General features: G+C 39.6%; 1 long non-coding RNA gene across 4 annotated transcripts in view; it reads right to left on the reverse strand.

The window, feature by feature from the left end:
- The window catches only part of LOC146437955 (uncharacterized), a 319641-nt gene that overhangs the window by 137975 nt on the left and 169563 nt on the right, over window positions 1-12103 (reverse strand). For all 4 annotated transcript variants that reach the window (XR_014852002.1, XR_014852003.1, XR_014852000.1 and 1 more), the window contains exons 3-4: window positions 3302-3368; window positions 3062-3134 (exon numbers count right to left, since the gene is read on the reverse strand). This is a non-coding gene — a long non-coding RNA (uncharacterized LOC146437955). The remainder of the gene's footprint in view (window positions 1-3061; window positions 3135-3301; window positions 3369-12103) is intronic.

A 12103-nucleotide genomic window follows, 5' to 3' on the forward strand; every position in this document is an offset into this window, starting at 1 on the left:
GCTTTACAGATGTTATGTTTGTGGCCCACACTATGTAAAATGTGGTCTCTCTCCTCCTCCTCCTCCTCTGCTGGTTGGCTGGTCACTTCTTACCCTGTTTCTGGCTCAGAATAACAACCTTCGCCCTTTCATGGCTCACAAATGCCCTGAAAGCCCTTCTGCTGTTGAACCAAGAGAGAAGAGTCAGACAAGCTGTCTAGAACAGGCTGAATTTGATGGGCCTCCAAGCCCTCTGCAAGAGCCATTTGCTGGGAAAGTTGACAGGTTTTCAGAGATAATGGCATTTAATGCAATGCCAATTTGTGTGTAGAGCTGAGTCACTGGCTGACCAGCTTCATTTGCTGCTGCTCAACAAGCACTTTCTAGAATTGCTGAGTGTATTATGTTGTTGGAAGGTTTTGCACATGTCATCATGCCACGAACTCCTGGGTCAGCTTTGGACTCTAATAAGAAAAGGAGCAGCAGAGAAACAATCAGCACCGGCCAACAAATTCAGTCTGTAATGCTCCCAGGAGAAGTTAGCCCATACTGAGCTCTGGATTACTGTGACATGACACCTGCTGGGATCCCAAAAGACACCCTTTTGGGGGATCTGTGCCCTTCTCTCACAAACTTCTCTGTGTGTAAACCACAGGAAGTATTAACAATTCCTGAAGCACCAATCATTAGCAAAAAATAAAGAGTATAGACTGCTTGACTTGTGTCCAATAACCTTTGCAACCATGCTTAAAGGGATAGACATCCAAGAGACACTGTGCTCCTTGAATCACTGCTATTTTCAGGGCAAGTCTTGCCCCAGTATGTATGAAGCCCCACTAAGCTTTTAAATTATTCTTCCCAGGTAACTTCATACACTTCCTCTCTCCAACTCTCCTTCACACTCCACTCCTCTCCCCACCCACAAAAGCTCTTTAAGTGATTATTTTCTTAATGTAAATGACTACTCTTTAAATACATCACTAGTCTCACTGAGTGGTCTAAATAGATGTAGATGGAATAAAGAGAGCAGCAAGTTGGGCATGCAATATCCACGCACCACCCCTGAACTATACAGATTTTATTGATTTGGGAATAAAGTTGTTACTCTACCATGATGCACAGCCAGTTGTGGCCACTATCTGGACACAGGAATACAGTCTATGTGGAATAAAAAAAAGAATACTTACCTATCCTCAGACACTGAAGAGAAAACTGCTATTCAGAATCACTTTATTAATAAACCCAGAATACCCAGAAATAGTCAAAGGCCGTTTTATTCCTATTCAAAATTTGGGTTGAGTTTCACTGGAAGAAGAAGCAGAAAAGAGAGGGTGACAGCACAGAAAAACTTTCACCTGCCCCACATTGCAGCAAAGGTTGCTTTCCTCGATTTCCATTTCAGAATGCTCCCACAGGACCAACTGAGCTTACTGTCTCATTGTGACCCTGAGATGCTGTGGCTGATTTAACAAAATGAAAGACAAAATGGTGTGTCTGACTGCAGCAGATCAATAGCAGAACCAAGAGCCCAGACCAGTGCCTCCCAATCCTAGCAACACTGGCATCCTCACTGCCTTTTCCTCCTTCATGTTCTTGCAGAGTTGTAAAGTCCTCAGCACTGATTCACACCCATCTGTATTTAGGTATTTTTTGCCAGTGACATCAATTTGTGTACCAAACCACGATATTTTGAGCTGAAGAAGCCATGCCTGGAGTTTTTTATATGATGAATCAAAACCCACCCTTGTACTGCTACCAGGTAAATCTGATTGGAAAGCAAACTTGGTATTTTTATTTACTTTATGTGTTTGTTTTTATAAAGCCCACGCAGACATACGTGGTAAATGACAAAGAGAAACTATTTTTCCCTTCTTTCTGCCAGGTAAGCAAGACTTCCCTCTTTCTTAGTAAACAAGTTGTGTTATGATCAGCATGGGACATGCATATATGAGTTTTATAGCTTTGGTGATTTACTTTCAAATCTTTTGTTATTACATTAAAGTATTCACTGAAAGATATAATGGTTAATATTTGTGTTTGATATGCTTGCTTTGTCTAAGTTAAAGAACAGTTTGTTGATTACAATTTCAAACTCTGCAAGTGAAACTTCACACTGGTGCAAATACACCTCCAGTTGTTATGAAAATATGTATGTGTCACACACTATACACATAATAACCAGACATCCCGAAGCAAAAAAATAATGTCAGGTGATAACTGAGAACACAGCCCAAAGTAAGACTAAATCACTAATATAGTTAAATACACTTATCAATTATATTAAAGCTTACTGAACCCATGTGTGCACAAGCAATTCTTGAAATTAGAATTATTTTAGAAGTATTCTAAATGAAATCGCTTTAAGGGAGTGAGGCAAGTCACTGTCATGCTCAGTTGGAAATGGCAGCCTGAACTGCCAATTCACTGGCTAGAAATCTAAAAGCAGCACATCCTACAGGGCAGACTCTACCCTCTGCTGTCCAGAATAAAAGGTCTACTTCGTGCCCTTGTCTTTTCACAACACCCTACACAGAAGATCTATCCCCTGGCAGATGTCAGAAGAAATTTCATCCCCGTCCTCAAGCTCTGACCCTACAATGAACTTTCCTTACCTGTATCAAGTCCTCCATCACCAGATGCTGGCTGGGAATGAGATTTTAATGAGGTCTGAGCCCCTCTGTATGACAAACTGTCTTTCAAACTGTTACATGATAAATGTCATTGTCAGTGCTGTGGATTACATTCCTTAAATTACATGACAAAACCAGGCAGCATGGAAGGAAGACGGTCATATCTGTCAATACGTATGTGTACAATTGATTCAATCCTACTACTTTTTAAAATTTCTTGTTCTGATGGGAAGGACAAGAACCTGAAACCATGAACATTTCTTTGTCTTGCATGACTACAGATATGGGGTAAAAACCCCAAGAGATATCAAAACTAATTCATATTTGGGTGGCTAGATAATGTACATAACAATGCCTCTGCTTTAAATCCTTTAGTTTCATGGATGACATACATTGTTTAGACTGTAATTAGACTGGAATTGCACCTCCCATTCCCCTGATTATTCACTCACCAGCATTTGCTGTGGTTGCATTCACATTCATTTTCTACTCCCTCTCAATGGATACTTCTGGCAAGTGAATTTCCTGGCAAGGATATTATGGAAGCAGCAAGTTTTAATTTAACATTGGAGAACACAGACAGAAAGTTTATTTTAAACTCATAAACACAAACTATGCATAGCAGAAACTTGCTTTAAAGAACTACTCTCATTATACTCTGGACTCAGTAAAGTGCTGAGGAACAAACTTACCTGTAAGCATTTTATGAAGTCCCTCTGAGTTCTCTGTTTTAATATTTTCCTGAACTGGAACCTCCATCTGGGGAGAGAAACAATACCTTGCTGAAAGTGATGTGCCTAATAAAAATGAATCAGCACAGCTTGCATTTTGATTGCCAATTACTTGCAATCAACTGCTTAGAAAAACTCGTGGATCAAGGAAATGCTTAGAAATATTCATTAAAAATATTTGTGAACAATATCAAATTTATACCAGAAAGAATCTCTATAAACAAGTTCAATTGAATATAGGAAAGAAAACATAAAATTGTTGCCAAATAAGCCATGAGGTGAGACCAGGTACTTTATTAATTTCTACTCTATCAGTGATTTACTTAGCTCTTATTGTAACGCTATACAACCTAAAAATTCAGCTTGCTGTTTGAATCTCTAACAGTGCAATTAATACCAGTGGCTAGTTTTGGAATATGTTACAATAAAATGTTTTATTTGAATGCATCTATATTCGCCATCAAAAAACTTCATTAAGTCTCAGTTACAACTGCTACTCAGAATTGAAGTTAGGCAGAATGTATCGTAAATACTGAAGGAAAAATTAAGCCTATAAAAAGCATGGCAAGTAATAGAAAGGGAAGCAAGATAAATATTCAAAGCCATTTCCATTTCATGAACACTTCTGAATAACTATGAGAGTGGAAAGTACCAAAAATGCTAGAACAGCCATTAAAAAATAACTCTGACCCTAAAATCTGGCCCTCAATCAAGCTGAAAGAACATGCTTACTCAGCATCTTTGTTATGAGAGGATATTTAAAAGGTTCAAAGACAGAAACATTCAAGTTACAGTGAAAGCTGAGAGGCTTTGCAAACCTAATTCTTATTTGGGTCCTAAAAATCTCCCCCTGCTTCTTGAGAAGCTGGATAAAAGATTAACCACAAATTAAATTTAAATTTCCCAGTTGTTCCACACACCTCCTTTTCAAAAATCAGTTTTGAAGAATTTTAAGTTTTCAAGGGAAATTTCCTATTTCATAAGAATTGTTCCAATTCTTTGGATGAAGGATAAGAGGAAATGGAACATCTTCATGGGCCTTCTAAAATCTGAAAAATGGGGGCTTTTTTCCATGGAAAATGAGTACCACTCTGCTCAGGGATACTGGATGATCTATTAAAAACACTATCTAAGCAAATAGCTGCTGGAAGTGTGTTTAATTCAGTGATGTCTCCATGTGAAAGTCACCCCATCAGCTAAACTGGCAGCCTGGGCTTCCCATCTGCTGTTGCTGACTGAGCAACACTTAGGAAACCACCTCACTTGCATCCAGCTGTGAAAATTTTAGCTGACCTTAAGGGCATATCTCCTTTCTCTCCAAGTTTCTAACAGAGAGCAGCCCACCACCTTTTCACCCTCAATGGACAGAGAGGAGTACTTTGGTAAATGTAGGTATGGAGCTGTGTCACTGCTGCAGAAAGGATTTATCCAATGGATGCATATGAGATGGTGTGTTCAGGTGTCTCTAGTTCAATCACAGAGTAGGTGTGAGCATGGGCAGAAAGATCAACAGAGGTTTTATTGCTGACTCTGAATCTTGCCATTGTCTGCTAAATGTAGCAGGTCATAGCACATTACATTTCTTGTCATGCTGAAATCATGGTCACAGTCAAGGCACATTTTACCACAAAAGTCAAAAAGACTTTCACTGCTGCTCCTAGTGACTTTCTAATTGTTGTCTTACAGTTTGGCACCATTTATTCTTATGTTATTTCTTTCCTAAGAGCAAAATATCATTTGTATTAAGTAGGTGACAAAGACATTAACTTCTTTTAAGGAGGAGAATGAAATTAGCAAGAAGGCGAATTGGATAATGGCTGTATTATTCATAGGAATGCATACCTAATTTATATAGTGCTGCTAGTATGCCATCTAAATTTGCTGTAACTCCAATTAAGCCCATTTAAGTAATGAAAAGAACTGCTCTACTGTGTGTGGTTATTAATTTCATGGTGTGTTTTACATATCAGAAAGTAAAACCATATTCCTAACTTCTATGGTCATTTTACAACAATTACTAGCAAAACTTTCTCAAGTGCAAACGTCCTTTCAAATAATATTATTTCTAGATCCTATGATCAGATTTCTAAGTACTGGTACGCAGCTTTGGACAAAAATATCACAGAGAGATTAAATCTGCATGAAAGTGTTTAGCTGCCTGTCTGGAGGAGATGGAATTTTTAGCCACATTTACTAGCCCCCAAGACACAGAATTTTCTGCAAAAAATCAAGCCCTGAGTTGTGACCCTACTTTGGAAATCCATAAAATCTGGTAACAGCTTGGAAAAACTTGGGCATTTGAAATCCTTTAGAAAATACAGAATAACTAATAAGTAAAAAATCACTTCAAGTTTTTCCACCAGGATTTTAAATGAGGTTAGACAACCTTAGTTCAAGACAACAAATACCACTCATACTGGGAGCCAATTTTGGTGAAGGGGTAATCTATGTGGTTTTGAAAGACAGTATAAGAAGAGTGAAAAGTCATTAAATGATGTATTAAACCAATGTTCATTTCTGCATTTTAACCAGCTGAAAGCAAGCAACTCCCACACATATCACCACGATGAAGAGGCATAATCCTGTGCAAGATGGGGTCCAATCTCATCAAGGACACAGAAGGACTGAAAAAAGAACTGCAGAAAGAGTGATAAGACTCTCTGCAAGTAACTCTTCATGAAGCTAATGACTCCAACCATGTAGGAACTCAAGCAGCTGTTATTTGTATTAGTAGTATTCACACACACCAGCGTTTGCAACTCTATTTTCATTCCATTCGTTTTTTGCTAACTCATATACAATTAATTCTTTTTTACTTTTTCATCTTCTTATCCCTGGAACTACCTTTACCAGCCCATTTCTCCCCTTCCTAGCTTGCAATAGATAAAATAAATCTATTGAGTACAGTGACGATAACATTTTTGAAAGCTTGGAACTTTCTCCACTGAATATATCACAACAGTAAATGTGACATCCAGCAAGCAGATGAAGAGAGACACTAAAGATAGGATTGATGCAGTGGGAGCTAGTTATGCAAAGAGTCAGGATCTTATCACCTGCATGTCTCACCCATTTGACTCTGCTTAGACAGCCCAAGTCCTCCCAGGAGCATCACAGGAAAGGGAGGTGATTTGAGGGTCAGTGCTGACACACTGCTTGCCCTTATAATCCTTGGGGAAATGAAGTCATCTAAATTAGAGTGGCACAGGCATGTACATTCCTCACCGCTTAACACTTGATATTCCTGTGTCTGTACTTTTCCTGGGTGGTAATTTCCAGACACCGAAATTGTGAAGCAAGTAAGAGCAACGTTCTTTGATGCCTCAGAAGATGACCTTTGTGCTTCACATTCTGTTATCAAAAAGAAATTAGGCAGACCAAGGAAGGGAAGAAACATCCCCCAATATACCAGATCATATTAGAAAAGAATATGCAGGTCCACATCTAGATGTAAGGAAACTGGGGAGCAAAGAGAGCAAAAATGGATATATGCTGTATTTTTCTAGATCTTCTAGTGCTCAAGTTGTCAAGTCAGCTTTCAATCTTACCCACTGTCCTTAGAAAAGCGTGCCCTCACACAAGGCACAGATACATTTCTGGCTTCCTGATTAAGATCCTTTTCCTGTACCTCAAACCCTCACTGTCATAAATCATTTAGCTTCATTTTTCTCTTGTCCCCTTCAATTACTGCTTGTGTAAGAATGCAATTCTTTTATTACTTAGGTAAGGAATTATGAAAAAGGAGCTTTTAAAAATCAGAGCTGGTATTCTCAGCCATGATCTTCCACCAGCCAGATCCCAAAGCCTTCAGTTTTTTTTATTGGAGCAAGGGCCATCTCCAAACAATTGCAGTTCAGCTGTGCCCTGGAGGGGGATTGCTCTAGCCCTCCTTTCAGATAGCCAGGTTGGGAGACTGATAAAGGCAGCAACATTAGGCATGCCCCTCCAAAGAAGGAATTACAGGAAAAAATCCAGCTCCTGCTCCACTGCGTTCCTCACCCTGCCCAGTAGCTCAGGAAATACCATACCCAGTAATAGACCATGGGCTTTGTATCAAGGTTGCCAGGCAGAGGCATCTCTGGCTTGATTTTTTTGGAATGTATTTTGACTTTCTTATCCAGAGAGGCTTGGCAGAACACTAATTTTTATGAAAATCAGGGAATAGCAGAGCCAGCGTAGAAGAGCATGGGATGACAAATACAGATACAGCCCATCAAGAATTTGATCACCTTGGAACAACAAGGTCACATGCCCAAATCTTCCCTATTTCTGAGTTTGAAGCTGGGACAGGGCAGCTAAGAAGGGTGATTAAAGCCAATACATGAGCATGAGACAAAAAATACCTGGAAGTTTAATGCCCAGTGGTTTAACCATTTGCCAAGAATCTAAACCCCCCTCCTGGTCCACTAAGACATTTAGCCTTGGCTGATCCTTCAGTTAGGCTCCAGGCTTGCCAGCAGCATGGTAATGATTGTGACTGCTTCCATCACCAGCTCTGGGCTAATTCACTGCTAGAAATGGTGCCACAGAAGGACAGATGAGAACACAAGCTGAAAAATGAGGTGTTGCACTCAAGTGGTCATTGCAATTGCAGCTGCCAGAGCAAGCAGGTTTAAAACAAGTGTCACCACCAGATGGCCATTAGATGCCTTACTTTCTGCACACTGGCATCAAAAATTGCAGTGGGTACCTTAAAGAATGAATTAACAAGATTCTTCCTGTATTGCAAAGCCTCCAAGCATTCCCAGTCATTCCCCAGATATTGCTAGCCAAGAGAAATGAAAGGTAGGGATGACTAAAATGTAGAGAAATAAATTATTTTGGTTATATATTAAATACTGATTAAAACTTACACTCTAGTAGTACAGGAGTGAAAGTTAAGGTCACTCAAACTGTTAAGAAATGTGATTCTCTCACATTTGTGCCAAGAAAATTTTAAACTAAGCAACATTACTTTGTAGAGTATTAAAGAGAGGTCGAGAATCGGATACACATGTTCATCACAAGATGAATGGATTATAAATAGACTTTTAAGACGGCAATAAAATCATTCATTACACTTTTTAAATGAAAAGATGGAGTGAAAAAAGCAACCAATGTAATAATTGCTATGAATATCCACAGCTGGCAAGCAGCTGGATTTCAAATGGGCTTTCTTTCCCAAATGCCAAGAGCGCTAATTCATTGCTGTGACTGCCTTTGTGAATTATAACTTTTGCAAACACTGTCTATTAGTGTGATATACACAGCCCCTGCACATTCTGTGCACAGCACACTGTATTAATCTGTGGAATAGCAAAACAGAGGGGATGGCTGTGACCTACATCATCAGAGCCATCTCTACAAGCACAACATTGACAAAACATTGCATCAAAGATAAGCCCACTTCTGGAATAGTTCTTCTGGAAACAGAAGTTGTTTGAAACAAAAGGTGACCTCTAGCGAAATTAAAATCCTGCAGCCGCACTTTGGGAAAAAAATACCTTATTTGTGAAGTCTGTGATTCTTGTGCATACAACAGTCACTCACACAAGCACAATTCTCAGTCGACCTGAAAACAGGATTAACTCAGACCAGCAAAGCCACAATGATTTACAGTGATATTTTCTCTCCGTGCATTAAATGTCTTTCTACATTTATGGCTATAAGTATTTATCAGTGTCTGTAAAAGTGAGCAGTACCCAAAATGTATCATCTTCCTTCCTTAATAGCACGAAATAAGCTCCATGTATCTGCTGGCAAAGGTCAATGTTGCAGCAGCAGGTACCACATCCCCAGGAGCTGAGCTCCACAGAGTGTTCTGGATAAGAAACAGAACAGATTGCTTTGGGCATCTCCAGACCTAAGGGGTCTTCAGAGTCATCTGCCACAAATAACATTGCAACAGTGCTGCGGTAGCTGCAGTGCTGTAAGAATGTGGGAGCGTGATAAAGTTTGCAATTACAGATCTCAAGATCTATGTCTATACTTTCCCATAAAGCTCCCCTATTCTTTCTCAGCTGTGAAGGATAATAGATTTAGCTGGCCCTGCACTGCATCAGCACAAAGATTAGAGGAACTCTTGCCATTCCTTCCAGTCCTAATTACTGTGAATCCCTGGCTTTGAAACCACAACACAGAATACAGCCTTAACATTCCGAGATGAGGAGGGTTTAATAAAGCATAGGATTCAGAGGTTCTGAGGAAAATCCAGCACAGATCAAAGAACTACACCCTCCTACTACACAAAGTCCCTGAAGGCTGATGCAGGAAAGTTACTGTGGCTACTGAGATGACAACTGAAGGGCAGGGCAGGCACAGCCTGTTCTGATATTATTCCATCAGCCACAGCAGGGCTTGGGCATCTGTGTTCCACCAGTGAGAAAAGCAGCTGCCTTAAAAGCTCTATTTAAAAATAGAGCATGTGGACACACTTGTAGTGTGGCAGCATAGTATGTTCAGGAAGGATGCCAAATATAAAGCTCTCTTTGAGGAATAAAAAATTCCCCAAAATAAAAAGGAGTAGAGTGACAAATTTGTAACAAGCATCTTCTGAAATCAGAGTCTGAATTCACATTTTGTCAAGACACTGAAAAAACGCTTTTTTTTTTTGGATTGCTACAAGCTGCCCTAAATCAAATAATTTTGGGCTTGCCAGTGGAACCTCCTAACTAGTGTAATAGTCCACCTGGCTAAAACAATGTTAATTTATCATCACTATACTTAACCAGCAAACTTTGCCCCAAACTGAGTGAAATTTCTGTCATTTCAATAAAGAATGCCATCCCTGCAGGTACTGAACACGCAGAGACACACACGGATAGATGCAGAGAGCTTCATTGTAGAAACAGGAGAGCCTTGTAGCATTGCCCATTACTGCCTCTGGTTCTTACATACTCATTAGCACTGTTCTAGGGTGCCCTGTGATCTTTTGCTCTTTCCTTGCAGGACTTTCACTCATATCCCCATGCTGCTACTGAAAGAATTAAAACACAGACAGGCTGGCTTGCTCAGTCAAGGAGCACTGCCTGAGCGTGAAGTTAAACCTGCATCTCCAAACTGCAGACAAGCCTGCTAATGCTGGCTGGGTTCCTTCCTTGGTAATGTGTTTGTGTAAAACTTTGTCACTGAGCTGGTGTGGTGATGGGAATTTCTGCAGTGTTTACGTAAACCTTGGGCTATCACAGTTTCCCTGTCTGGCCATCAATCCATTCCCCTGGATAAGGAATGGTTTAATATCTGTTCTGCAGCAGAGATAAAAGCTCCCAAATAATCAGAATGGAGATGCTTCTCTGAGCACAAGAACTACTCTGAGCTACCCAGAGAAGAAGGAAACACTTTCTGTAGAATGCAAGACTCAAGGACTGTGTGTTAAAAGTAAAATAGAAAACAAACTAATTTAAATTTGTTTAGCATCTCAGAACTAAGGGAGAGAGGGAACAGGTTCCCAGGCAGCCTGACCCATTGGAGGCCAGCTGGAGAGCACTAACATCACATTGTTCTAGTCAGTTCTGGATGTATCACTTTCCCTCAAGCTTAACTTTGATATGGCTCATGCTCTTCCCAAGCCATGTTCCCCAGAATGCACTCTCAGTCTCACAGGATTCAGATCTCACAGTCGACTCAGACTTCCTGGGTCAGAGGTGCATATATTGGCCCCATAAATTTCTCCAGTTTTTTCTTTTCATATAATACAAATTTTTCTGCATTTATGTTGAGACAAGAGTTCAATGGGACCCTGGGTAAGATAGTCCATATGATATGTAAGAATCACTGCAAAGGGAGGGAGTTTTATTTTTATATAATCTAATTTGTACCCTCCTAGCTGCAAATAAAGCTTTAAAGGAGGTTCCACAAAGGCAAATTCATGAGCTTTAAAAGAACTCAAATATCCTCTATAGTAAAATATTATCCTTAGCTGATTTTTAATATTTTTTTCTAGTTTTAGACCTGAATTACTCCAATTTTCCAGTTTCTAGCATGATACCAGGCAAACAGAGAGCCTTTATTCCCAATCCTCCTTCTTAACTCTGCTTATCAAGGTTTATACCCTGTGGTATGTGGTAGTAAGAACGAAGAAACCAATTCAAAGCTGAAAATACATCAAAAGCCATATACAGACACAAGATAGACAGAAATCAGCAGAGTCCAACAAATCATATTTCTATTGTCAGAATTTTCTTCCGCCTTAACTTGTTTTGGAGATCTTACTGAAACCTAAACATGAAACACAGTCTGCAACTCTGTAAGACAGAGTTGGGGGAAAGGAGCTCATCTGTATTTTAAAATAATGTTTTTTCCTGTTAATCACTTGGTGCTTTGTAATCTACATAATTTTTAAAGCATTTCTTTTCTATTTCAGCCTCAAAAGCTGACCATACAAGTGAAAAAAAAACCTGCTCAACAGTTAAATGACACAAATTTAGGTATTTTCTCTTAATGAATTTTGCATCAAAACAGTTCCCTCTGCTTACATACTACATGTCAGCAAGCAGAAAACTAGACGAAAACCCACATTTTTTATACTTCTTTTATATCCTTTTCATGACTGAATTTTTTAGGGGCTAGGCAATCTAGGAGCCAAGCAAATCAACGTTATGACACAGACATTTTAACAACAGACAGTTTGAGCTCACCCTTCAGGATCAGACAAATTTTTTAATGCCAGCACTGAAGAGAACTCAAGACTGACCCTTCCTATGTCAGAAAAGACAGACTGTGATCTTCTGATGCACTTTAAGCTGACAGTGCACATGCAAGCAGCAAGGTGTGAGGTACAGGTAA

The sequence above is a fragment of the Lichenostomus cassidix genome, chromosome 4, assembly GCF_008360975.1.
Source record: "Lichenostomus cassidix isolate B80296 chromosome 4, HeHo_3.0, whole genome shotgun sequence".
NCBI lineage: Eukaryota > Metazoa > Chordata > Aves > Passeriformes > Meliphagidae > Lichenostomus > Lichenostomus cassidix.